We start from the raw sequence: 24,693 nt of genomic DNA on the forward strand, positions 1-24,693 counted from the left end.
ACTTTTAGGCCCAAAAGTTTATTTTTAACAAAAGAGTTATGCATATGTTAAAATCTTTCCCATTGAATCAATTGGATTCAAAAGCCTAAATCATAGGACTTAAATCTTGAATTATATCCAGTGATCATAATCTGATCTCATATATTCCATGATGAGAAGGTTGTAAATGTTGTAAATATATTTGTGATAGTTAACAAAGAACATACAAACATGACTCTTCAACCTAAGAAACGTTGTCCTGGTACAATTTAATCTTAAAACCTTAATGTCACCAGGTTATTTCCTTCTTATTCTTTGTAAAGCATCATGTGCATTGATGATGATGATGATTTTTATACCTCCTAGTGCGTATTAAAAAAAAAAAAAGAAGGATCAAAGTGAGGTCTGTTTTGTTCAGCTTTCTGCCCAGATAGATATCTCTAGGATATCTCACATGTAGAGTGTGATGGCAACCAAACTCCCTTTGATTATGGTCTATGGCCATACTACTCTGAAAGCGCCGGATCTCATCTGATCTCGGAAGCTAAGCAGAGTCAGGCCTGGTTAGTACTTGGATGGGAGACTGCCTGGGAATATCGGCTTTGAGAGCCAGGGTGGTGTAGTGGTTTGGGAGGTGGACTTAGACCTGGATAGTCCAGGTTCAAATCCCCCTTCAGCCACAAAGCTTCCTAGGTGACCTTGGGCCAGTCACTTTCTCTCAGCTTCACCTACCTCACAGGGTTGTTGTGAGGACGAGAAGGAGGGAAGCAGCTGTGTACACCACCCTCAGTTCTTTGGAGGACGGGCGGTATAAAAATGTGAAAAAGAAATAATACATATTATCACCATCATCTGCCTCTTAATATGGGAGTTCCATTGACATATTATGACATAATGTCATAAAAAATTCCATTTTTCATTCAGGATTCTTCTGAGCAGTTTTAACAATGTGGCAGTAGCAGACTTTCTTCAGTCTCTATTTTTCCTTTGCAATATTCTCTATGATAGATAAGGGTGGAAAATAGAAATATTACTATATAATTTTGTATTACCCTCAAACTCGAATAAGTCATTTCTTGCTCTGCATGTGTTTCAGAGGGAGTCGTCACTCTTGTTTAGTTGCCACTGAGCATCAGCAACTGATGCTCATAACAAGCTAATATTTCATTCGTAGATACCAGAGCATTCATACCTAAATATGCCAAGTTGAGGGAATGAGCACATGTGCAGTTGCATTTGCCTGACACAACTTCTGCTGTCATGGCCTATTAAGACCAGTTTACAAGTGCATGCCAAATGTGATGAATATGCATGTGACCTCTTTTGCAGCCATCACTCATTGGACAAGAACCCTCATGGCAGAGGCAAGAGCACCTCTCATTAAACACAACTTGAGTTACAGGCATGTTAGGGTAATGTTTCTTCAGAACTTTAGGGGGTTTTCTTGTTCTAATAAATCTTAGAATAATGCAATTTACAAGTATAATTAATGAAACTTCCCCTGAACTGTTTCACTTGGTGAATTTTCTTTTGAAAATTTTCCTGTTAGAAAAGATGTCAGATGAGGTTTTGGCTAATACATTCTCCTGGTGATATCTAAATACATGTTTCCCCTTTACATGTAACTATATACAAAAAACATCTGTTCATTTAATTTTAGAAAGGTTTAACGTGGTCCTGTAATATAAAAAGTGCCCTGAAAACATAAACCTTATTAATGATATTCTCAAATATTTTTTTTTACTTTTTTTTGTTCCTGTTCTACTTTATGTAAGAAATGATTCACATATGCCCGTACATCACTTGATGTCTCATCACTTGGTAGCCTGCAGTCCAATATGTGGGTAGGCTCATTTGAAAAGTATTGTATTTGAGAAGATGGGAAGTCATGTGGGAAGAGATGTCTGTTTCATGTATGCAAATCTTCACTCCAATTGTGTGGTACTCAGGACCTGGTTAGAGATGTCAATGTTACTGAGCCATTGGGGAACAGTGATCATGCTGCGATCCGTTTCGACATGCACGTCGGGTAAAGAATACCGGGCAAATCTCTCACAAAAACCCTTGACTTCCAACGGGTGGACTTGCCTCAAACGAGGAGGCTGGTTAGAAGGAGGTTGAAAGGGAAGGTAAAAAGAGTCCAGTCTCTACAGAGAGCATGGAGGTTGCTCAAATCCACTTCCCAGCGGAAGTGTATACCGCAAAGGAAGAAGGGCTCAACTAAGTCCAGGAGGGTGCCCGCATGGCTAACCAGCCAAGTTAGAGAGGCCATAAAGGGCAAGAAAGCTTCCTTCCGTAAATGGAAGACTTGCCCTAATGAGGAGAATAAAAAGGAACATAAACTGTGGCAAAAGAAATGTAAGAAGGTGATATGGGAGGCCAAGCGAGACTATGAGGAACACATGGCCAGCAGCATTAAGGGGAATAATAAAAGCTTCTTCAAATATGTTAGAAGCAGGAAAACTGCCAGAGGAGCGGTTGGCCCTCTGGATGGTGAGGGAGGGAAAGGGGAGATAAAAGGAGACTTAGAGATGGCAGAGAAATTAAATGAGTTCTTTGCATCTGTCTTCACGGCAGAAGACCTCGGGCAGATACCACTGCCCAAACAGCCCCTTCTGACCAAGGAATTAAGTCAGACAGAGGTTAAAAGAGAAGATGTTTCAGACCTCATTGATAAATTAAAGATCAATAAGGCACCGGGCCCTGATGGCATCCACCCAAGAGTTATTAAGGAATTGAAGAATGAAGTTGCAGATCTCTTGACTAAGGTATGCAACTTGTCCCTCAAAACGGCCACGGTGCCAGAAGATTGGAGGATAGCAAATGTCACGCCTATTTTTAAAAAGGGAAAGAGGGGGGACCCGGGAAACTATAGGCTGGTCAGCCTAACATCCATACCGGGTAAGATGGTGGAATGCCTCATCAAAGATAGGATCTCAAAACACATAGACGAACAGGCCTTGCTAAGGGAGAGTCAGCATGGCTTCTGTAAGGGTAAGTCTTGCCTCACAAACCTTTTAGAATTCTTTGAAAAGGTCAACAGGCATGTGGATGCAGGAGAACTAACGGACATTATATATCTGGACTTTCAGAAGGCGTTTGACACGGTCCCTCACCAAAGGCTACTGAAAAAACTCCACAGTCAGGGAATTAGAGGACAGATCCTCTCCTGGATTGAGATCTGGTTGAAGACCAGGAAACAGAGAGTGGGTGTCAATGGGCAATTTTCACAATGGAGAGAAGTGAAACACGGTGTGCCCCAAGGATCTGTCCTGGGACTGGTGCTTTTCAACCTCTTCATAAATGACCTGGAGACAGGGTTGAGCAGTGAGGTGGCTAAGTTTGCAGATGACACCAAACATTTCTGAGTGGTGAAGACCAGAAGTGATTGTGAGGAGCTCCAGAAGGATCTCTCCAAACTGGCAGAATGGGCAGCAAAATGGCAGATGCACTTCAATGTAAGTAAGTGTAAAGTCATGCACATTGGGCAAAAAAACTTAGGCTGATGGGTTCTGAGCTGTCTGTGACAGATCAGGAGAGAGATCTTGAGGGGGGGGTGTGGAAAAATCGATGAAAGTGTTGACCCAATGTGCGGTGGCAGTAAAGAAGGCCAATGCTTCTATGCTTGGGATCATTAGAAAAGGTATTGAGAACAAAACGGCTAATATTATAATGCCGTTGTACAAATCAATGGTAAGGCCACACCTGGAGTATTGTGTCCAGTTCTGGTCGCCGCATCTCAAAAAGGTCATAGTAGAAATGGAAAAGATGCAAAAGAGAGCGACTAAGATGATTACGGGGCTGGGGCACCTTCCTTATGAGGAAAGGCTACGGCGTTTGGGCCTCTTCAGCCTAGAAAAGAGGCGCCTGAGGGGGGACATGATTGAGACATACAAAATTATGCAAGGGGATGGACAGAGTGGATAGGGAGATGCTCTTTACACTCTCACATAACACCAGAACCAGGGGACATCCACTAAAATTGAGTGTTGGGAGGGTTAGGACAGACAAAAGAAAATATTTCTTTACTCAGCGTGTGGTTGGTCTGTGGAACTCCTTGCCACAGGATGTGGTGATAGCATCTGGCCTGGATACCTTTAAAAGGGGATTGGACAAGTTTCTGGAGGAAAAATCCATTACAGGTTACAAGCCATGATGCGTATGTGCAACCTTCTGATTTTAGAAATGGGCTATGTCAGATGCAAGGGAGGGCACCAGGATGCAGGTCTCTTGTTATCAGGTGTGCTCCTTGGGGCATTTGGTGGGGCCACTGTGAGATACAGGAAGCTGGACTAGATGGGCCTATGGCCTGATCCAGTGGGGCTGTTCTAATGATCTTATGTATATGACGACTCACCTGAAGCAATGAAATGAACACTTGGGAATTTTTAAAAAAATGCTGAAAGGACCAATGTGTGAATGCAGTCATAGAGTGCACAAATTAGTGTATGGAAAGCAGAGATTAACATGGCCCTTCCTCCAGCCTCCCTGTTTCAAGGTTCTGTTTCCACAGGGGTCTAAGGAGCAGGGCTTCTGAGAGGAATTTTATCAGGGGGTACCAAATTTCTTTTGGGCCCCTTCGTAAAGAGGGAGAGGGTGAAACAGAGTGGGGGCTGGCAATGAGGGTGGGCAGAATGAGGGCAAAACTGGCAGGGAGAAAGTAGCAACAGCCGGAATAGTCTTTGGATCCCAGGTCTACCATTCTTCCCAATGCAGAGCACACATCTGCCTGTCTACCTGGTGTTGGCAGCTGGATATGGAAAACCCAACACACTCCTAAAACTGCAATCCTATGCACACTTTCCTGGGAGCAAGCCTCATTGAACACAGTGGAATTTACTTCTGAGTAGACATACATAGGGTTGTACTATCAGTCTCTCTAAAATCTTTTGGATACAGAAAATCATTACAGGAGATTAATCTCATTGTATTTAGGCTCACACTAGAATGGAAGGTGTCCTGCGTACACCAAAACTAACTTTTATAGTAGCTGCAACCCTGCAGCTGTGTCCCTAAGCTCCTCCACACTCCTTCATGGTTAGTGAATCCACAAGCCAAAGAGCTGCTGTAGCAGGTCAGTTTATTCCCAGTTGTGACACTGTTAAGGAAGGTATGCATTCCTGGGCTTGGTGTGAATGGCTTGTGGCAGTAGTCGCTGCCATGTGCCCACGGTAATGCCCACAGCATCCCACGTGGGCAGTGAGCCTGGGTCAGATTGTAAAATGTATGATCCCAGGAAATTTCTGGGCCCCCTTCCTTTGGCTCCTGGACCCCCTTTCTGACCCTGGGACCGGGTACAAATTACCCTCTCCTAGGCCCTGCTAAGGAGACCCAAGGAGCAGCACCTGACAGAGTAGGCGAGCTCCCATCAGGGAACAAAGGGGCTGCAGGAGGGTTGGGAGGGATGTAATGGGGCTGGGGGAGGGTAGAGAGGGTGAGGTTCAATCCTGGGAGACTCAAATTTTATATCAAATTTGTCCACTAAAATGCTGTTCAAATCATTTGTATTCAAACATTCCCAACTAATCTTACTTCGTTCTTGACAGCCAAAATCAAAACCCATTTAATGAGTGCCTAACTCAAATCATGATGCGAAACCATAAGATAAAATCAAGTACCAGTCAGTCCTTTCTATGGGTGCAATGGAAACATTTACCTTGACAAGGAAACGATCAAATATCCCGCATTGTTCAAACAAGTTGTTAATGTGTAGGTAGGGAGCACGAAACAGTGAGCAAGAAACCCTGGAGACTTCCTTATCACATCTCAGAGTACAAGTAGCTCTAGCAGAAAGTTCTCTCAATTCTTTACGATAGAAGAATTGAAAGAAAATGACTGTGAGATCCCTAGATGTTTAACAGACCTGCTTGAAAACTCATTCATATTGTTGTGAAAAATACTAACAAACATTATTGATGAAGACATTTTAAAACAATGGTTATGGGAAGATCTGTCTGACAGCTTGGCTACTTTACTGTTTCTGTGGTATCTGCATTTTAAGTACATAAGAACTGTCTTACTGGATCAGACCAAAGGAGCATCTAGTGGTCATCCAGACTGATGTCCCCATGAATAGCCATGTTTGTTGTTTGTCTCAATAGTTGATGAACAGAGGCAGAGCTGTAACTACAGCAGAGCCTGAGGTGCACTTGCCCCAGCTGCTGCTCCAAGCGGGGGCACAAGACTGCCCCCCCCGGCACTGCCGTAGTTACGGAGGAGGTGCACGCTGCAGCCACTTCCTGTGCCCCATTCCATTTTCTCTGGAGGCTAGAGGAAAAGCAATGGTGTGTGCAAAGTGGCTGCAGCAGTTTCCTCCTCCTTCTGGAAGAGCCCAGAGGTGACTGCCTTCATGCTGCTTATGGTGCAAAGGCAATCACCTCCAGGATTCCCTGGAGGAAGAGGTGCTGGCTGTGTGTGTGTCCAGCTCCTCCTCCTCCTGGGAGAACCCAGAAGAGGCTGTCTTCATACTGCTTGCAGTGCAATGACAGGCACCTCCAAGCTCTCCTCGGAGGAGGGAGTGTTGGCCACTTTGTGCACCAGCCCTCCCCCTCTGGAGAGAACCCAGAAATGCCATTGTGAAGTCACTGCGTCAGGGCACAATATTGTGACGGGGCCCACTGCCCTGGGCGGGGCTGCAGCTCCTCTGAGCCGAGGTGTTTTGTCTTGGTTTGTAAGTGTCAACCTTATGTTTCCCATAAGGGGAAGGGGAGGAATGGGAGAAAGGAAAAAGCACTACTTCTTGGGCACCCCTGTCCCTATATACACCTAACAACATGCACTGGGTTACAACTCACAATTACATTGTCAAACATTTGATTGACTCACCATTTCTATACAGCCACTGTTTTGTTTTTACAATGCAACATGGAAGTATAAATCACAAAATGCAATGACTCAGTTCCAAGCAGCCCCTTTTGCAAGCTACAGGTTTATTCACTTGTTCAAGGGGAAGGGTTGTGAAACCAGACGCAACCACTTGTTGAGTTGTGAAACCAGAAGTGGGTTGTGATTGCAGCAGGGAGCTGTTCTGAGCAGCAGGGAGGTCCATAGAAAGGGGTGCAGGCCCTCAGACCCTCCAGATCACTGGTGCTTCTCCCCCAGGTACCTTAAAAACCCTGTTGTCGTGGTGGTGGCACGATTGCTGAGACGCCATCGCACTGTCACCACTTATAGCCACTATTCCTTAAGGGGGAATCAACTGGTTCTGGTTTTCTGGGGAGTCATGGCCCCCAGGTTGGGAACCACTGCACTAGCAGGAGATGAGGACACATGAATGTACCAGTCTGCCACTCTTCATGCTTCTAATGTAATGTGCAAAAGAATAACAGGCACATCTTCCTGCTATTGGTAGATGGGTGAGCTCCGGGTGTCAAAACTGCTCATATATGACAGGCATTGGTGACTGGCACTAGAAGTACAGAAAGAGGAAGCACAATGGCATCCCAATCTTCTCACCCTCCTTTTTTCTTGTATATGTAGAGTGCACAAGATGAATTACAGTCTCAGAACTGGTTCTGGGAATGATGAAATTAGGCTGTGTTTGAATTTCAAGCAGAGCTCAGCTCATAAATTCTGGATTTTATATGTACTAAGAGTGCAGAAAATGACATGCAAATCTTTTACAAATTATAAATGTTATCAACACAGAGGCTGTTAATGAAAATTATCACCTAGCTAAAGAAAGGCCATGAAATAAAACCTGCATAACTCATGCACAAGATAAAGGAGAAATAATAATAGTTTTTAAAAAAAGACCAAAAGGACAGACAAGAATGAATAACAAATGAAATGGTACCTACTGTTATGTAAACCAGATCTCTGTTATGCAGAGAGAGAGCTCATATTAACCTGTCCCCTGAAGACTTGAGAGGCAAGGAGGAAGTCCATATCCAATTACAAAGGACTGCATACCTTCCATATTGGCTATTAATTAAGGCAATGCCATAAAAATGCATGCTCCTTGCCTGTCACAGGAATCATTTTGATTTCTGAGCCCATGAAACTAGAAATATACCTGATGAGCATCAAGATTATTTAGATAAAACTAAATTCCACAAGTGTCTTATCCCAGACTTGTTCCCATGAATGTGTTTATTTCCTCAGTTCACCCATTGTGAATTAAAATATAGCTGGTTCATCTTGTGTGCTGTAAATGTTCCATTTCAGCTGATAACTCTTGACTAGGCCTGATTTGTGTGTTCTCAATATGATATGGCTGTTGCTGAAAAAAAAAATACTTTATTGATGTTCTCCATGTTGTGTTCATGAAACATACAGTGGGTCCTCAGCATCCGTGGGGGATCCATTCCTGCCGTGCCCTGCAGATACCAATTTCTGTGTATAGTTAAACCTATGGGGGGCCCTCAGAGGACCTCCCAAACATGGCTGGAAGTGCCTTCCTCTGACGTCGTCCAGGTGTAGGCTTGGCATACACAGAGATTCAAATCCTCTGATGCCAAGCCAGTGTATTAATAGGACCCACAGTACTTGTTTTCCCAATCCAGAAATCCAGTCACATATGGATTGATCTTGCCCAGCCTCAGCATCTCACAATACTTGCGGCCTGGGCATGTATGAGTGTATGTTTAGGCAGGAAGTGGAGCCTGGCCAACTGAGAGCTAGTGCTTAGGGAACTTTTGGGCACTCTTGAGTTTACATTGGTATTTTTAAGAACTAATTTGAACCTACATGTCCTTATATGTTAGTTAGTTCTGGTTTTTCTTTTCTTTTTTTTCCTGGTAGCTAGTGAGAAAACTCCATATTCAAATTTGTTCTTCAAAAGATAAATCCCAAAACAATTTGGTTAGAGTTAGACCAAAAACGGTCTAGCAACCACAAGACTTGCATTAATAAATTCAGGAAAATATACTCCCAGGTAGCTGTTGGTTGGCACTATGGTTCAAATCTATATTCAGAAATATATATTTCTCAAGAGTGGAATACAGTGCTTGGAGAAAAATAGTTTTTTAGTTGGCCCATTCATTTGTTATGCTGTATTCCTTTGGACCCACAGTTTGGCTGTACTTGTAAGAGGCGACTAAACAGCCACCGGGTAGATGGAACTCAATAGCCTGGGAAGGCAGCTCATCTGAGAGAAGGAAAACTCTGATCCCAAACCTCCACTGCCTTGTGGCTACATCCAGTTATGGAAAAGGCTTCAGGAGTCAACCTCGAGGCAAAATCTGGAGCCGGAGTCCCTGAGGCAGTTCATGGCTGAACACAGTCACGTTCTGGCAACTCCTGCGACGCCGCTGGAACCAACCGTATTGGCCTCTGCCTTTCCATTGGACCATTTCAGCGACGTGGAGAGGGGGGATTTGCTGCATGGGTAACAGCCTATCTTCCATACCTACTTTACCCAGGCTTCGCGCACTGGAGAGGACACTCTGTTCCAGAACCACCATTCAGAGCGTGACACCATGGTCTTCCGAGACTGAAGGATGCCAACACACATTCCTTTGGAACCACATTAAAGTCCAGCTGAATATAGAATATAGAATATATTTAAGCTGGTTCATTTTCACAATCGCAACAATCTGAGGATCCTTTACAAAAAAAGCTTTATCTCTGCTTTTCAAAAACAGTGAGAATCTTTGAACATTTTAGTTGACTTTCTACCCACTCAGTCCATTCTTACTTTTCATAATGAAAGGAAGAAACATTGAATTACATGTGTGCTTTGCCTTCTGATACACACACATACAATCAAAAACACTTGCTGAACATTTGAAGTGGAACTGTATAATATGTTTCTGAAAAGCATGAAAATTAATATGCTCTTTATTGACTTGTATCTAAATGGTCACACTGAAAACCCTAAAAGAGCAAAAAGAGCTTTGATGATCTTGTGAGGACCTATGATCCTGCTCCATGTTCCCAATGGGTAGCTGAAGGAGCGTGATGAAGAACCTCACAATGTGAAATTTGCTATCATACATGGTATGGCCATGATGGAGATCATTTGCCATGAGGATATGATTTCCATAATGTGCTCTAGCTCTGCAATCATAGTCACACTTCCTTGGCTTCCAAGCCCCATTGAATTTAATGGGACATACTACCAATTAGATAGGTTGGTAGAGGCTTGTGCTAGTGATTCTGGATGAAAAAGGCAGAGGTAGAAAGAGGTTGTATCATTGATGGATTGTAAATATCTAGGAGCAAAATCAGTTATGTATGATTGCTGTTCTTTCATTGTTACAATTCCGGCTCCGTTGGCTTAAAGTCTGGGAAAATTCGAAACTAGGGCCCACTTGTCACTGAGGTGGTAAATCTATGCATTGGCTTCAGACTGCATGGCCGAGAACTCACAGAGCTGAGCACTCTATATAAGAGAAAACATTCCTTGCACATACAAATCCGCATGTCAACGAGAAAGGTTCTTGTCATGCTTCCACACAGGCTGGGAATATCAATACTCAGTAAGACATAATAGTCATGATTATAAGTCTTGTTGTAGAGTTGCTGATTGACCATTAATTCTTACTTGAGATCAACCAGGCAGCCACTGAAAACCAATCTGCTTTGAAGAAGCTCAGTTGGGTATGGCCAGGGAACAGCTCAGCAAAGCCACATATGGAGGTTAAACTTGAGCTTAGTTTTTTGCACTGTAAACTCTGACGCTAGAAGCATTCAGTGAAAACGTAGTGTTCTTGCAATCTGCACTGCTGTTCTTCTTTGCCCCCTGAATTTTTCTGAAGAGACAAATGTTGGCCCAGGGGAGAGATCCTTCCCATGACCAGGGATGCTTGAGCACCCAGGTGATGGTGGTGTGTGGAGTTCTGTTGAAAATCTAAATTGGATATATAAAACTAATGTTCAAATGTGTTTTTTCAGTACAAAATATTGATATAATGCTATCAGAATGCTACTTGAATATTCTCATTTCCAAAAGCTACAGGCTGATCTTTCCTAGAATTTAAAAAAAGAAAAAAGAAAAAAAAGATGCCAGTAATATGTTCATGGATTTGGCACAGGAGATTTTAAGCAGCTGGCAAACACAGACAGAACTCTGACCAACTGCAGCATACATTCCAGATATAATTCTTTCCGTTTTGAACCAGATATTCAACTTCAGAGGCAGAGATGGACCACACCATCCTCAAGGAAAGCCTGGCTAACTGAGATATTTTTACAGCTTGCTTTTATCTCCCAGAGTGTTCCTGGCTTGCTCACAAGTGATTCATTATGTATACGACTCCTCCCAAATATCTCAGGTCATTACACCATTGACTTCCTTTGAGGATTGTTCAAGCCTGGATGAAGCCTGCCCCCATGGAGTTGTTTATCTAGCTTTATGCTCCTGCCTGTCCAAAGAGGCTCCATTGTACCAAACAGGCACAAGCCTATGCTAGTGACTTTTTGTGTCTGCACAATTACACTTTTGAAAGTGACACCATAGCTTTAGTTCACTGAAACCATTTTTGACACCAGAGGCTAAATGAATATAAATTAAGCAAAGTGAAACTATGGCTGGAACTAAAATCAAGGGAAATGTGATGAGTTTCACAAGGTTACAAGTTATGAATTAAATTGGATGGCCATCATTTTCGAACCTTTTATCAATTGCACATAGCTATATTTACTCTTTATCACTAGATGACTTTAATGTTGTTGTTTCCTTCTTGGCAATTTATAAAAACATTTTACACATGTTAAAAAAAAAAACCCAGAAGAGGGACAGTCCAGTCCTATCTGGGATTGGGCTATTGTGTGCAGGCATTTATGACAGTGGAACAGAGTTGTCTTTGAGAGGGATATTTACTTTGGAGAAAATGTGCTGTTATATTTCTGTCTTTTAGGGCCCAGTCCTATCCTTTCCCCCCTGCTGGTGCAGCTGAGTTCCACTGAATTAAACTTTCTTAAAATGGTGCAATGCTCTGTCAGCGGCCATCTGGGGAGAGTTGTCACAAGAGGCAGCAGGCACTCCCTGTCCATTGGTGGACTTCTGGGATCCACAGGAACAGGTAAATAAACAGTGGGGGGAGGGGCTTGAATGGGGGAGGGGTGAAATGACAGGGAGGGGGAGAAATGGGGAAGAGAGGATGCAGGATTGGGTGGATCAATCAGCGACGGCATGTGCCAGATCCTATCCTGTCTTTTGAGCCTCCTTACCCCCTTTCTCTCTTCGAACATATATCAGCTAAAGAGCTGGTGTAGGTCCAAGGAGACCCATTGCAGAGCAGGAGGCTTACAGAGAGGTAAGGGTATTTAAATCCCCTTTCCCTTCTTATCTGCCCCCCTCCCCCAATTGCTACAGCATGCTCATTTTTGCCGTGATTGCACCAGCAGAGGCAGGGGATAGGATTGGGTTGTAAAAGACAGAAATATAATAACTTATCTCCCCCCACAAATAAAAATCCCTCACAGACTCAAGCAAGTGAAACACAATAGGAAGACTAGAATAAGCAATCAAAAGAATAAGTAGGTGAACCTACTTACAGAGAAATAATACAAAGAAATAATAGTGTAATTAATGTTGTTTTATTGTTTAAGAATATTTTAATGTTTATGTTGTAAATTACTGTTTTAAATGAGGTTTTATGACTTTGTAAGCCGCTTTGGGTGCCCTTTGGGGAGAAAAGTGGGATATAGAGTAAATAAATACATATTTGGAACATGATAAATCTTACTTGGTTCAGAAACATTGAGAAAGGCTGTCCATGTGATCAGAACTAGTCTGCCTCATATCCACATTCTAGAAATGTATTATTTTCTCTGTAATTAGTATTTGCTACCATTTGTCCAGTTAGAGACAATCACAAATTTTTACAGAACTCCTAGGTCATAACTTCCTCAATGCTACCTTCATACTGTGCAAAGTACAATGTGAATGCAAATAAATAAATAAATAAATAAATAAATAAATAAATAAATAAGAGATAAATACTCATTATAAAAGTTGCATTGCATCTTGAAACCTCTTTACAGTCTTCTTATCTTTGCATTTTAATAAACAGCGTACGAGGATGTAGCTGACCTGTCACTGGGGAAAGCGGCGAAGTATACATTTTTTAAATCAATCAATGAATAATATTGGCCGCTACTTTAACAATACATTGAATTAACCTGACCTGTATACATAAATGGTAAGAACCTTTGTCTCACCCCAGATAACTTAAAATGTACTATTTTTCAGTACAGTTTGTGCATGTACTGAGAGTCATCAAAGGACAAAGGATCCAGTGACTTCTCTCACTTGAGTATGCATAAATAAACTCTAGGTCTTCTGTTTCTGTTCTATTATTCTTTTGGTCAGATATGAAAAAAATTTTTTTTGACCAGATTGGCAATTTGTAAACTCAAGATCAATGCTTTTTTTTCTGCTAGCAATTTTTTTTTACTTTATTTTTAAAAATGTTTTACATTTACCACTGCAGATAAAATCATAGAGATAAAAAAAATAAACAGGGAGAAAGCAAGGGACCCCTAGCTTACCCCTTCCAGTGATCAAATACAAGAACAAAGGAAAGAGCACTACTGTTCACCATACTAAAACTTCCATTCAGAATTAAGATGACCTTCCATAATGTGACATATGAACAGGTGCAAATTATAATGAGCTATGAAAGGAAGTTATGTCTTTGTTGATAATTCTGTGAGAAACTTGAAGGGACCAAGCCTATCCTTTTCTCTGCCAGAGCCATGTCAAAATGGGCTGCACTGCCTCCCATGGGGGGCAATTGGGAGGTTAGGGAGGAGAAAGGGAAAATATTTCCCCTTACTCCTCAGTAAGCACCTCGACCCACCAGTGGGTCACCTTAGACTTGCACCAGCTCTTTAGCTGGTGCAAGTCTGAGGAAACAAAGTGAGCAGGTCAGCTCACTCTAGAGGGGACAGCATGTGGTACAAGTCACCTGTACCAGGTGCTACTCTCTCGCACCTTTGACACACCCCTTGCCCTCCTCTCATTCTGCCCCCCACTTGTGCAACTCACCAACATATTCGACATAGGCATAGCTGGGGGGGGCAGGGGGAATGTTGCCAACCTGCATCTCCAATGGCAAATCCTGAGGCAGGTGGGCACTTGGAGATGCATCTAGGAGTCTAAGGCCCAGGAAGGCCTTCCTCTCTCAGTCACCCCATGTGAGGACTCCTCCAGTGGTGGTATGGAAGTGTGTGGCTGTGTGAACTTCTGGATTGCCATTTGCAATGTATCCTGGAACGTACAGTAGTGTAGCTAGGGGGGCAGAACAATAAGCATGGCAGGTGCTGCGACACAATGTGTAAGCGGCCCTTCCCACTAGCCATCAGAGCCTTTCTGGGAAGTGACAGCAATGTGCAGACACTCACTGAACCAAATAGCATCGCATGCACCTTACCATTGCTGCTCAGAATGGCTCCAATGGCAAATGGAAAGGCCACTTACACAGCACTGGAACTCTAGTTCTGCTGCTGGAACCCTAGTTCTGGCACTGGCAACACCGCCTCAGTTTGGGCTGAACTTTGCAATGTTAATTTGTCCGTTAATATGTTTTCACAGTTTGTAGTATCATTGCTGAATATTGTTCTTTCATTGTAGACAGTTCTGATGAATGACAAATTTCCATCTTGTCTGCTTCAAAACAATAATTGAGCAGGTATGTGTATTGAGTTGCTTGCTCTTTATGGCAAACCAAGCAAGGCTAGACAAGGATCTGGATTGATAGGATCTCCAAAAATGACAAGCATTTCTATAAAGATTTGTGCCCAACAAGCTTGAACAATTGAGCACAGCCACCACATGTCGACCCATGTGCCCATTTGTCCATATGCTCTCCACACCGGGGGGGGGGCATATTTTGTGAAGTCTTATGGGCATAATGTGCCATCTGTTAATGACCTGCAAAGCTCCCCGTATAATGAACATCAACACTGATAGAAAAGTACTGGGGTGCAAAGTTTTGCCCAGTTATCATTCAGTAATGTACAAGAGAAGTCAGATTCTTGGACAGTTTTTAAGCTAGGCAAAGAAGAACTGGTCCAGTCAATCCACATTGAGTAAAACTAGAAGATTACACCCTTACTTGAGTGGCTACTACAGGGGTGTCAAACGTAAGATTTGGGGGCCGGATGTGGCCCACAGAAGCTTTTTATCTGGACCTTGGCTCTCAGCTGCTGAGCAATGCTGAGGTGACATAGCTGAAATTGGGCTCTCCCACGTATTGAAATATGATCAAGATTTGTGTATTTTCTCTCCTGTCATTAGCAGCTAATGAGTTCCTACACAAGAACAGAATGTTTTTTTCTGGTTTTGACCTGTTTAATGACATCACTTCCTGTGTAATGACATCACCTCCAGCCCTCAGCAGGTATCATGAATGCTTTTTGGCCCTCTGTATGACATGAGTTTGACACCCCTGGGCTACTATTTGCTAGAATTGTTTCAAACAGAACAATCCTAACCCACTTTCCAGCACCGACGTAAGAACAATGCAGCTCCAAGGTAAGGGAACAAACATTCCCTTACTTTGAGGAAGCCTCCGTGAGTGCCACTCAACTGCAGGATGCAGCCTATGTCCCATTGGCACAGCTATGCCAGTGCTGGAAAGTTGGTTAGGATTTGGGCCAAAGGCTGTGAGGTCTCTAGTGGCTTGTATTTTGACAGTAGAAAAGGAAGAGCAATGATGAAATTGAAAATACTGAAACTGTTTCAAGCCTATATGACCCAATTTGGCTGCCACTATCGTTCTTTAACACTCACCCCTCTTATAAATGTCTTTCGGTCTGAATAGACTGTTCTGTGCTAATTTATCCAAATGTTCTAACAGCCTGCTAAACCGAAAAAAGACAGATGATCCAGAAAAGGAATCATAGGCTGTCCATGGAGGACCACATCTCTGCACCCAGATCTTCCAAACCTGCCTTTTCATTGTTTCAGTGCCTCTGCCCTATCCTGAAATAATGAAAACATCTTTCCATATGCTCCCAGTAGTGTGGCTAGAGCTGGGTCAAAATGGTAAGTACTTCAGGTGCCGCAACGTGCTGTGTAAGTGGCCTTCTCACACGCCATTGGAGCCATTCTGAGCAGCAGCAGCAGGACGCAGGGGACGCTGTTTGATTCGGTGAGTGCCTGAGCATTGCTGTCACTTCCCAGAATGGCCGTGATGGCTAGTGGGAAGGGCCGCTTACACATTGTGTTGCAGCACCTGCAATACTTAGTGTTTTGCCCCCCCTAGCTACGCAACTTTGCATTCCAAGGTCACTGTGTGGGGTGCTGAAGTTGTATGTAGGGCAGCTGTTTACTAACATCTAAACTTCTTTTGCAAGAAGAAAGGGGCTAGGTCAGGCCCACGTTTTATTTCCTAAAATGGAAAATATTGAAAAATTTATCTCCCTCCCTCCCTCCCCCCCCCCTCACTGGAGACAGCATCCTTCTTTTGAAAGAATTCCAGAAAACGTGACTGCCTTTGAGATGATATATTGTATTTTTACAGCTTAAATGCTGTCCTGGGCAGGAGAAGAATTAAACATAACAACCTTGGTAAGTAAACTGAAGTCGACTGCTATCGGTAGGATTGGCTTTAATTTGTTTCAATAAATCTTTGAAGAGCAGCAGCAGCAGCAGCACAAGCTGGTCGGTTTGCCTCAGAGTCAATGTCAAATCTGCCATGTTAATGGCTTTATTGTGGCTGTTCCAAAATCCCGGAGAGAAGGGCCAATGGAGGAAAGAGGCACGTTTGCTGGGTTCACAAACATGCGACATGCCAACACTGGAAGAGCTGGCAGAAGTCTTATTATAGTTGACATTATTCTTAAAGCCTCCCTTGACACGAGGCACTTCTTTGTATGCCTTTATAGGTATACAATAAAGGGATAATTTATATACTGTACCCGAGCTCTATGTATTCCGCACCAAATTCTGCTCCTGAGAAACCCCAGTTCTACTGTTGGAATCAAATCAGTTCCTGATGCAAGTGAAAAATGCTGTACGTTGGGATAAAACAAATCTTAACTTCACTGATGAAGGGCCTGAAGCCTTCCTTTCCCCACATGACCTCCTAGGTTGCTCAGAAAGTCACTGATGCTCTGCTCTGAACGTCTTGCTGTTAGAGAGATTAGATAAAAGGTAACCAAGGGAAAGAAGGATGTTTCAGGATCAGGGCCCAGGCCTTCCTCAAAGAACATTGCTTGGTGCCTACTTTTATCAGCTTCTAAAAGAAAATCAGTCTCATTTTGAGTGGTCATTTGGAAAGCGAAGAAGATGAAGTTCTTTGCTTGCAATTTTGCTTCTGTTTTTCCATTTTTTTAAAAAGCTGTCATTCTGTGAGGGCCCAGTCCTGACGCACTGCCAATAGAGCTCCAACTACATTGTACGGGATGCATGTGACCAGACGGACCAGGAGAGTAAAAAAAATATTTTTACTTACCTCCCCATAGGCTGCTTGGCCTCCAATGGATTTGCTCAGACCTACATCAGCTACTTAACTGGCGTACATCTGAGAAGAATCGGGGTGGGTCGGGATAGGGAAAGGGGGAAAATATCTTGGTGTGCTGAGCTGCTGCCTCTCCCTCTTCCCCTGTCCCACTCCTGGCCCCAGTGTGCTTTCCATTCCATACCACCCCTGTTCCTCTGCAGTCCATCCCCCACCAGCCGCCAGCGGCGGAGGTTCTGCAGGTGGCTTTTTGGCATATGTGCCCTCCAGGCATTCACACAGATGCCAAAGGGTCATGGAACACTGCAGCTGCTGCTGTACTGGTGATTCTGGATTTATGGTGGAGGTTAGTGAAGATTGTGCATAGGACCAGCATAGGACTGTGCTGTAATACTTGATTATATGCATTTTGACTGTTTTGATTGATGTTAGCCACTTTGATCTTAGGGTAGCAAGATGGGATAGAAGTATTTTTAAGTCACTAAATGGGCCTTGGTTATCCAGGAAAGAGATCCTGGGGTCAGGATGGACAAGGCCTAGTGTGCTGCAACTGTGAAAAACTGCCAGTTGACTTTCATGTTCTGTTTATGTACTTCCAGATTACTGGAATGCTGGTCTAGACCTACTTTGGTTTCTTCTGCAAAGTAGCCCTTATGTAAATGAAGCATCTTTAATTTCTGTCAACTCCATTGAGTTAATTCAAACAAAAATGTTTTTTAGTGGAGCGTTCATAGATTCAACTGAACACTATCAATATTGAGTACTCAAAGGATGTACTTGCACTTTTAAAGTAATTCTAAGACTATATATGGTAAAGAGTGGATAGACTGGGGTGAGGGTAGATGGCCACTGTACATAAGGACAGCCCCACTGGATCAGGCCAAAGGCCCATCTAGTTCAGCTTCCTGTATCTCACAGTGGCCTACGAAATGCCCTGGGGGCACACAAGAAAACAAGAGATCTGCATAGTAGTGCCCTCCCTTGCATCTGGCATTCTGAGATATCCCACTTTTAAAAACTCACTGTACTTAAATATGCAGGGAATATATGGAATATTTAGGTAGGGAATATATGGAATTGTGCATGAGTAGTGTATGATTTATGTACCCATCACACCTCTGGTTTCTGAGTCTCTTGTAGACACTCCTTACACATTTCTAACCTTCTGCAAATATAAAAACATTGGTTCTTGAAAAAGGGAGAGAAAGTTGTGGTACTCAAATGCCAAAAACTTCATGAGATAGACATGTGGAATCGTTTGGATGCAATGATGCGAATAAAAAAATGACAAAAAACGTACTGTCACTAATCATTGCTGTAATTTGGAAGAGTCCTCATCATGAAGTCCCTTTCTATTTAATTTCCATAATTTATGGCTTGTCGCTGCATACCAATGACTTTGTAAAAAAAGGTTTTGAAAATTCAACTATACAGTGCATACTGCTTACATATATCTTGGTGCCCCAACAGAAATCTGAATGGTTGGTAAGGCAATGCAAATTCATGTGGTGATTTGTCTTCAGAAAGGTTTATTCCTTAAATATTTAGATATTTCACAGTTCCCTAGTTTACCTGGGACAGATGGTTGACCAACAGGGTCTACAGTTTCCTGGACCCTCTTGATCTTTTTTCTTTAAACCGGTGTTGATAAATTGGCTCCTTTCCAGGACATGGATTTTAGTGATCATTTACATACTTACCTTAATAGTTCAGCAATTTCACATTTGAGTTCTTTAAGAATTCTCAGGTGAATGCTGGCCCATCTGGCACACCTAGCTTGCTACTTTTTAATTGTCAGTCAGTTCTGAAAACTTCATCTTTTGTCCCCTCTTTTTAACATAGTTATTCAGCTGATACCGCCAAATTGCGGTGGTTGTGGATACAGCTCCCCCAGAGCTTCTGTAGTGAAAATTGGTTCACAGGGTTTATAGCATAAGCATATTGCTTCTATATATAGTTCTAAGTGGAGAGGAAGAAAGCCTTCTCAGCACAGAAAGAGTCAAACAAATATAAGAAACACCCATGAGGACGCTCAAACTTGATATCTCAAAATATGTTGTCCCTTTTAAGAAGGAGGGGGGAAACTTTGGATATATTCCTTCTGGTTTGAGCACAGAGCTGGCAGAGTTTCCTTGGGTCTGTACTGACACATTATACCACAGGCATTTGGGAGCCTTGCAGTCTTAAAAGATCAACCTCTGTGATAACATACACATAGTTGCCCACATGCATTGCTTCATTTTAACAGGTAGGCAAAAAGATTTGAAAAAAAAAAAAAAATTCTAGGAGTCAATGGTAAAGAGAAAAAAAAAATCCATCCTGAAGCAATTTCTTCCATCTAGATAGAAGATTTGCATTCTGTAGCCATTAACGATAAAAGGATGCTTACTGCCTTCTTTCCTAACAACAAATTGAAAATCCCTCATGATAAAATTTTCCCACATTGTGATGTTCAGCTTTGTCACATATTGCAGAAAAATGGTAATAGGCTTCGCATCCCTGTCTACTCAGTGACAGATACATTTTGTTTGCAATGGAGATACTCAGCTTTCTTTCAACTCTGATGTGTATTACATTTGATATAACCTTTATTAATACTTGCTCCCTGGTCTCCACTCCCATTGCTTGGTTGGTACACACATCCCAGTTTACAGAGAAACTGTGGCAAATAAAATCTGAGTACAGCATGGGTCAGTGGTTCCCAAACTCTTTCAACTGGTTCACAGTGCAGTTTAGGGACCACTGGCATAGGTGGTTGTTTCATGCCAGTGTCAAATATGGATGGCATAGATCTGCTGTAGTAGTTGTAGTTGGCAACCTTCAGTCTCGAAAGACTATGGTATCGCGCTCTGAAAGGTGGTTCTGCAACAGCGTCTAGTGTGGCTGAAAAGGCCGATTCAGGAGTGACAATTCCTTCCACACTGGGAACAAGTGCAGTCTGTCCCTGGCCTGTCTCCCTGGCTATGGGCCTTCCTTCTTTGACTCTTAGCCTCAGACTGTTGGCCAAGTGTCTCTTCAAACTGCGAAAGGCCATGTTGCACAGCCTGCCTCCAAGCGGGCCGCTCAGAGGCCAGGGTTTCCCACCTGTTGAGGTCCACTCCTAAGGCCTTCAGATCCCTCTTGCAGATGTCCTTGTATCGCAGCTGTGGTCTACCTGTAGGGCGCTTTCCTTGCATGAGTTCTCCATAGAGGAGATCCTTTGGGATCCGGCCATCATCCATTCTCACGACATGACCGAGCCAACGCAGGCGTCTCTGTTTCAGTAGAGCATACATGCTAGGGATTCCAGCACGTTCCAGGACTGTGTTGTTTGGAACTTTGTCCTGCCAGGTGATGCCGAGAATACATCGGAGGCAGCGCATGTGGAAAGCATTCAGTTTCCTCTCCTGTTGTGAGTGAAGAGTCCATGACTCGCTGCAGTACAGAAGTGTACTCAGGACGCAAGCTCTGTAGACCTGGATTTTGGTATGTTCTGTCAGCTTCTTGTTGGACCAGACTCTCTTTGTGAGTCTGGAAAATGTAGTAGCTGCTTTACCAATGCATTTGTTTAGCTCGGTATCGAGAGAAAGAGTGTCGGAGATCGTTGAGCCAAGGTACACAAAGTCATGGGCAACCTCCAGTTCATGTGCAGAGATTGTAATGCAGGGAGGTGAGTCCACATCCTGAACCATGACCTGTGTTTTCTTCAGGCTGATTGTCAGTCCAAAATCTTGGCAGGCCTTGCTAAAACGATCCATGAGCTGCTGGAGATCTTTGGCAGAGTGGGTAGTGATAGCTGCATCGTCGGCAAAGAGGAAGTCACGCAGACATTTCAGCTGGACTTTGGACTTTGCTCTCAGTCTGGAGAGGTTGAAGAGCTTTCCATCTGATCTGGTCCGGAGATAGATGCCTTCTGTTGTGGTTCCAAAGGCCTGCTTCAGCAGGACAGCGAAGAAGATCCCAAAAAAGGTTGGTGCAAGAACACAGCCCTGCTTCACGCCGCTTTGGATGTCAAAGGGGTCTGATGTGGAGCCATCAAAGACAACAGTGCCCTTCATGTCCTTGTGGAAGGATCTGATGATGCTGAGGAGCCTGGGTGGACATCCAATCTTGGGGAAAATCTTGAAGAGGCCATCCCTGCTGACCAAGTCGAAAGCCTTCGTGAGATCTATGAAGGCTATAAAGAGTGGCTGTCGTTGTTCCCTGCATTTCTCCTGCAGTTGTCTAAGGGAGAATACCATATCAGTGGTGGACCTGTTGGCTCGGAATCCGCACTGTGATTCTGGATAAACGCTCTCTGCAAGTACCTGGAGCCTCTTTAGTGCAACTCGGGCAAACAACTTTCCTACAACGCTAAGGAGAGAGATGCCATGGTAGTTGTTGCAGTCACCCCTGTCGCCTTTGTTCTTGTACAGTGTGATGATGTTTGCATCCCTCATGTCTTGAGGTACTCCACCTTCTCTCCAGCAGAGACAGAGGATTTCATGCAGCTCAGTGATGATGATCTCTTTGCAGCACTTTAGGACTTCAGCAGGGATGCTGTCTTTTCCAGGTGCCTTGCCAAAGGCAAGGGAGTCCAGGGCCACGTGAAGTTCTTCTAGGGTTGGTTCACTGTCAAGCTCCTCCAGCACAGGCAGGCACTCAATGTTGTTCAGCGCTTCTTCGGTGACTACATTTTCTCTGGAATATAGCTCAGAGTAGTGCTGCACCCAGCGTTCCATCTGCTGCGCCCGATCCTGGATGACCTCGCCTGCGGCAGACTTCAGAGGGGCAATTTTGTTCTGTGTTGGACCTAGGGCCTGCTTGATACCATCATACATCCCTTTGATGTTGCACGTGTCAGCTGCTATCTGTATCTCGGAACAGAGCTGGAGCCAGTAGTCGTTAGCACATCTCCTGGCAGTCTGCTGGACTTTGCTGCGAGCAGCTCGGAGGACCTGCAGGTTGCGCTCACTGGGACAGGCCTTGTATGCTGCTTGAGCTCTCCTCTTTTCCTCAATGACTGGTGTCAACTCCTCAGAGTGGGCTTCAAACCAGTCTGCCGTCTTGTTGGTCTTCTTGCCAAATATGGACAAGGTGCTGTTGTAAACGGCATTCTTGAAATGTTCCCATCTGTTGGATGCGTTTGCATCGACCGGGCCTGGAAGATCTGCTGTAGTGTCTGCAGAATGAAGGAAATACCTTTTGCTATGCTGCTACAAGAGCTGGAAAATGGTTTCTGCTTCATATGATTGGGACCACTTAATAATTTGTTCTCAAGCTGTCTCTAGCTGGAAAATGAGGGAACAATCCTATGCATCTCTACTCAGAAGTGTTCTACGGGACTTCCTCCTAGGAAAGTGTGTTTAGGATTGCAGCCTGTGGGCCCAATCCTATCCAATTTTCCAGTGCCAGTGCTGCTGTGCCAATGGTGTATGCACTGCTTCCTGTGTTGGGGAGACAGTCTTGGAGGCCTCCTCAAGGTGTGGGAACATTTGTTCCCTTAACTCGGGGATGCATTGTGGCTGCCCCAGTGCTGGAGATTTGGGTAGGATTGGGCCCTGAGTCATTTTCCACCTGCCATGATGGGATTGCTACCTATTCAGCAGGTATCAACCATCTTAAATTTTTTGTTGTAAGTGAAGTACAGGTGTGCACCACTTAACGACAGGGATACGTTCTTCAATCCCTGTTGTTATGCGATTAGGTCATTAAATGAACATTCAGTCCAATCTATTGCCTTTGTTGTGTAAACTGAAGCTCCCTGCCGGATACTAGCTGGCTGCACAAGCTACTGGAGATAGATTGCCTCTTCTTTGCATTAAGAGCCTCTCTGTGGTGTAAACATACACTGTGCTGCAGGCTATGAGAGACACTATTGCCTCATTAAGAGCATCTTTATTGTGCTTTGACCACTGTCATATATGCTGTCCATCATTAAGTGAATGGTTGTTAAGCGGCACACGTCTTTATATAAAACTTTCAAAAATTTGCTTTGGAATATTCATACTGAACTAAACATTCTGCTGAACTTCCAAAGCTTTGTTTTTGTTGTTGTACAAATAGTTCGTGTGTTAGGAAAGGGCATGGCCTGTATCAACCTAAATTTAATTTTAGGGTATAGAGTGACTATTGCATGCAGATAGCAAGAGACCAACCTAAGGGAGCAATTAATATCGAAAATATCAATGGAAAAGGAAGAGGATCATTAGTGCAGGATGAGGGAAATATAAAGATGCATCAATGCAGGAGAGACTTGCTGATGAGAGCACTCCAGGGAGACAATATGAAGATCTTTGGGCTGTGTGAAGTGTCATGGTCAGGGGTGGATAATAAAAAGGCTGGAGCATCCACCATCTGGTCGAGCAGAAGGGAAAATGGGAAACATCAACAGGGAGTTCGAATGGTGAGGGAAAGCCAGACGGTGAAAGCATTGATTAAGATTATATTGTTGATTAGGTGGTGGCACCCTTTGATTTAATGTGTCGGGCAAAGGTACAGCAGCTCACTTTGCAGGGTAAGAGCTAGTGAGCGACGGCAGTGAGCAAAGGCAGCTGAAATTGGCCCTGACCCTGAGAGTGTCAGAAATGCTTCTCTATACAAAACTGGCAGGAAGGGTCATGCAGAAGAAGAAGGTCATTTCTAAATAAGGAAAGGTTGCACATTCCAGGGCAAAAAAGTTCAGGGCAGATATTCAGCAACACAACACTTCTGCTTGGGGAATTAATTTGTCACGTAACCGTTCTTCCTCCTACAAAATACCTCCAAGTGTTGTACATTTTGTCGCACAGAATTTAATCCCTTTTGCTGTTTCATTTTCTAAAACCAGCTGTCAGGCCACGCTTGACAAGCACGCTGGTTCCCAGCCCCGGCAGGAGACGAAGAACAACTGGGGGAGCCCAGCAAGCCAGCTCCACCTAGACCAGGCCAGGCTCCAGATATCCATGTGGGCAGGGCTATAAAGAGGAGCGGTCCAGAAACAGGTGCAGCAGTTGGACTGGGGGGGGCAGGTCACTCACATCATGTACCCTCGCTGACAATGGGGACCATTGGAATGACTTGTTGGCATCATGGTGGCTGCCGCTAGCATTCTCCCACCATCCCAGGGACGCAGGTGGGCCTGGGGTAAACATGACAGACACCCAGCTGGAGCCTCCCGCTGCACACCCTGTGAGAATAATTCGACCACCCACCCAACTGGCCCCTTGCCTGCTTTGGAATCTGGTCTGGGGAAAAGAAGATCCCCTAGTAGGTTTTCGCCCTCAACCCCTGCCTGACTCCTACTTTGACTAAGTGAGACATGCTGGCCTAGCTTTCATCAGAGCCCACGTTGCTGGCCGTATAGTCCTTTTGACCAGGACTCCCTCCGATGAGGTAACTGGAGGAAGCTTTGGTTCTAGCC

General features: G+C 43.9%; 1 pseudogene; it reads left to right on the forward strand.

The window, feature by feature from the left end:
• The first annotated feature begins 472 nt into the window (after positions 1–472).
• On the forward strand, positions 473–590 carry LOC136638172 (5S ribosomal RNA; annotated as a pseudogene).
• The last annotated feature ends 24,103 nt before the right edge of the window (positions 591–24,693 follow it).

Source organism: Tiliqua scincoides, chromosome 1 (assembly GCF_035046505.1).
Source record: "Tiliqua scincoides isolate rTilSci1 chromosome 1, rTilSci1.hap2, whole genome shotgun sequence".
Lineage (NCBI taxonomy): Eukaryota > Metazoa > Chordata > Lepidosauria > Squamata > Scincidae > Tiliqua > Tiliqua scincoides.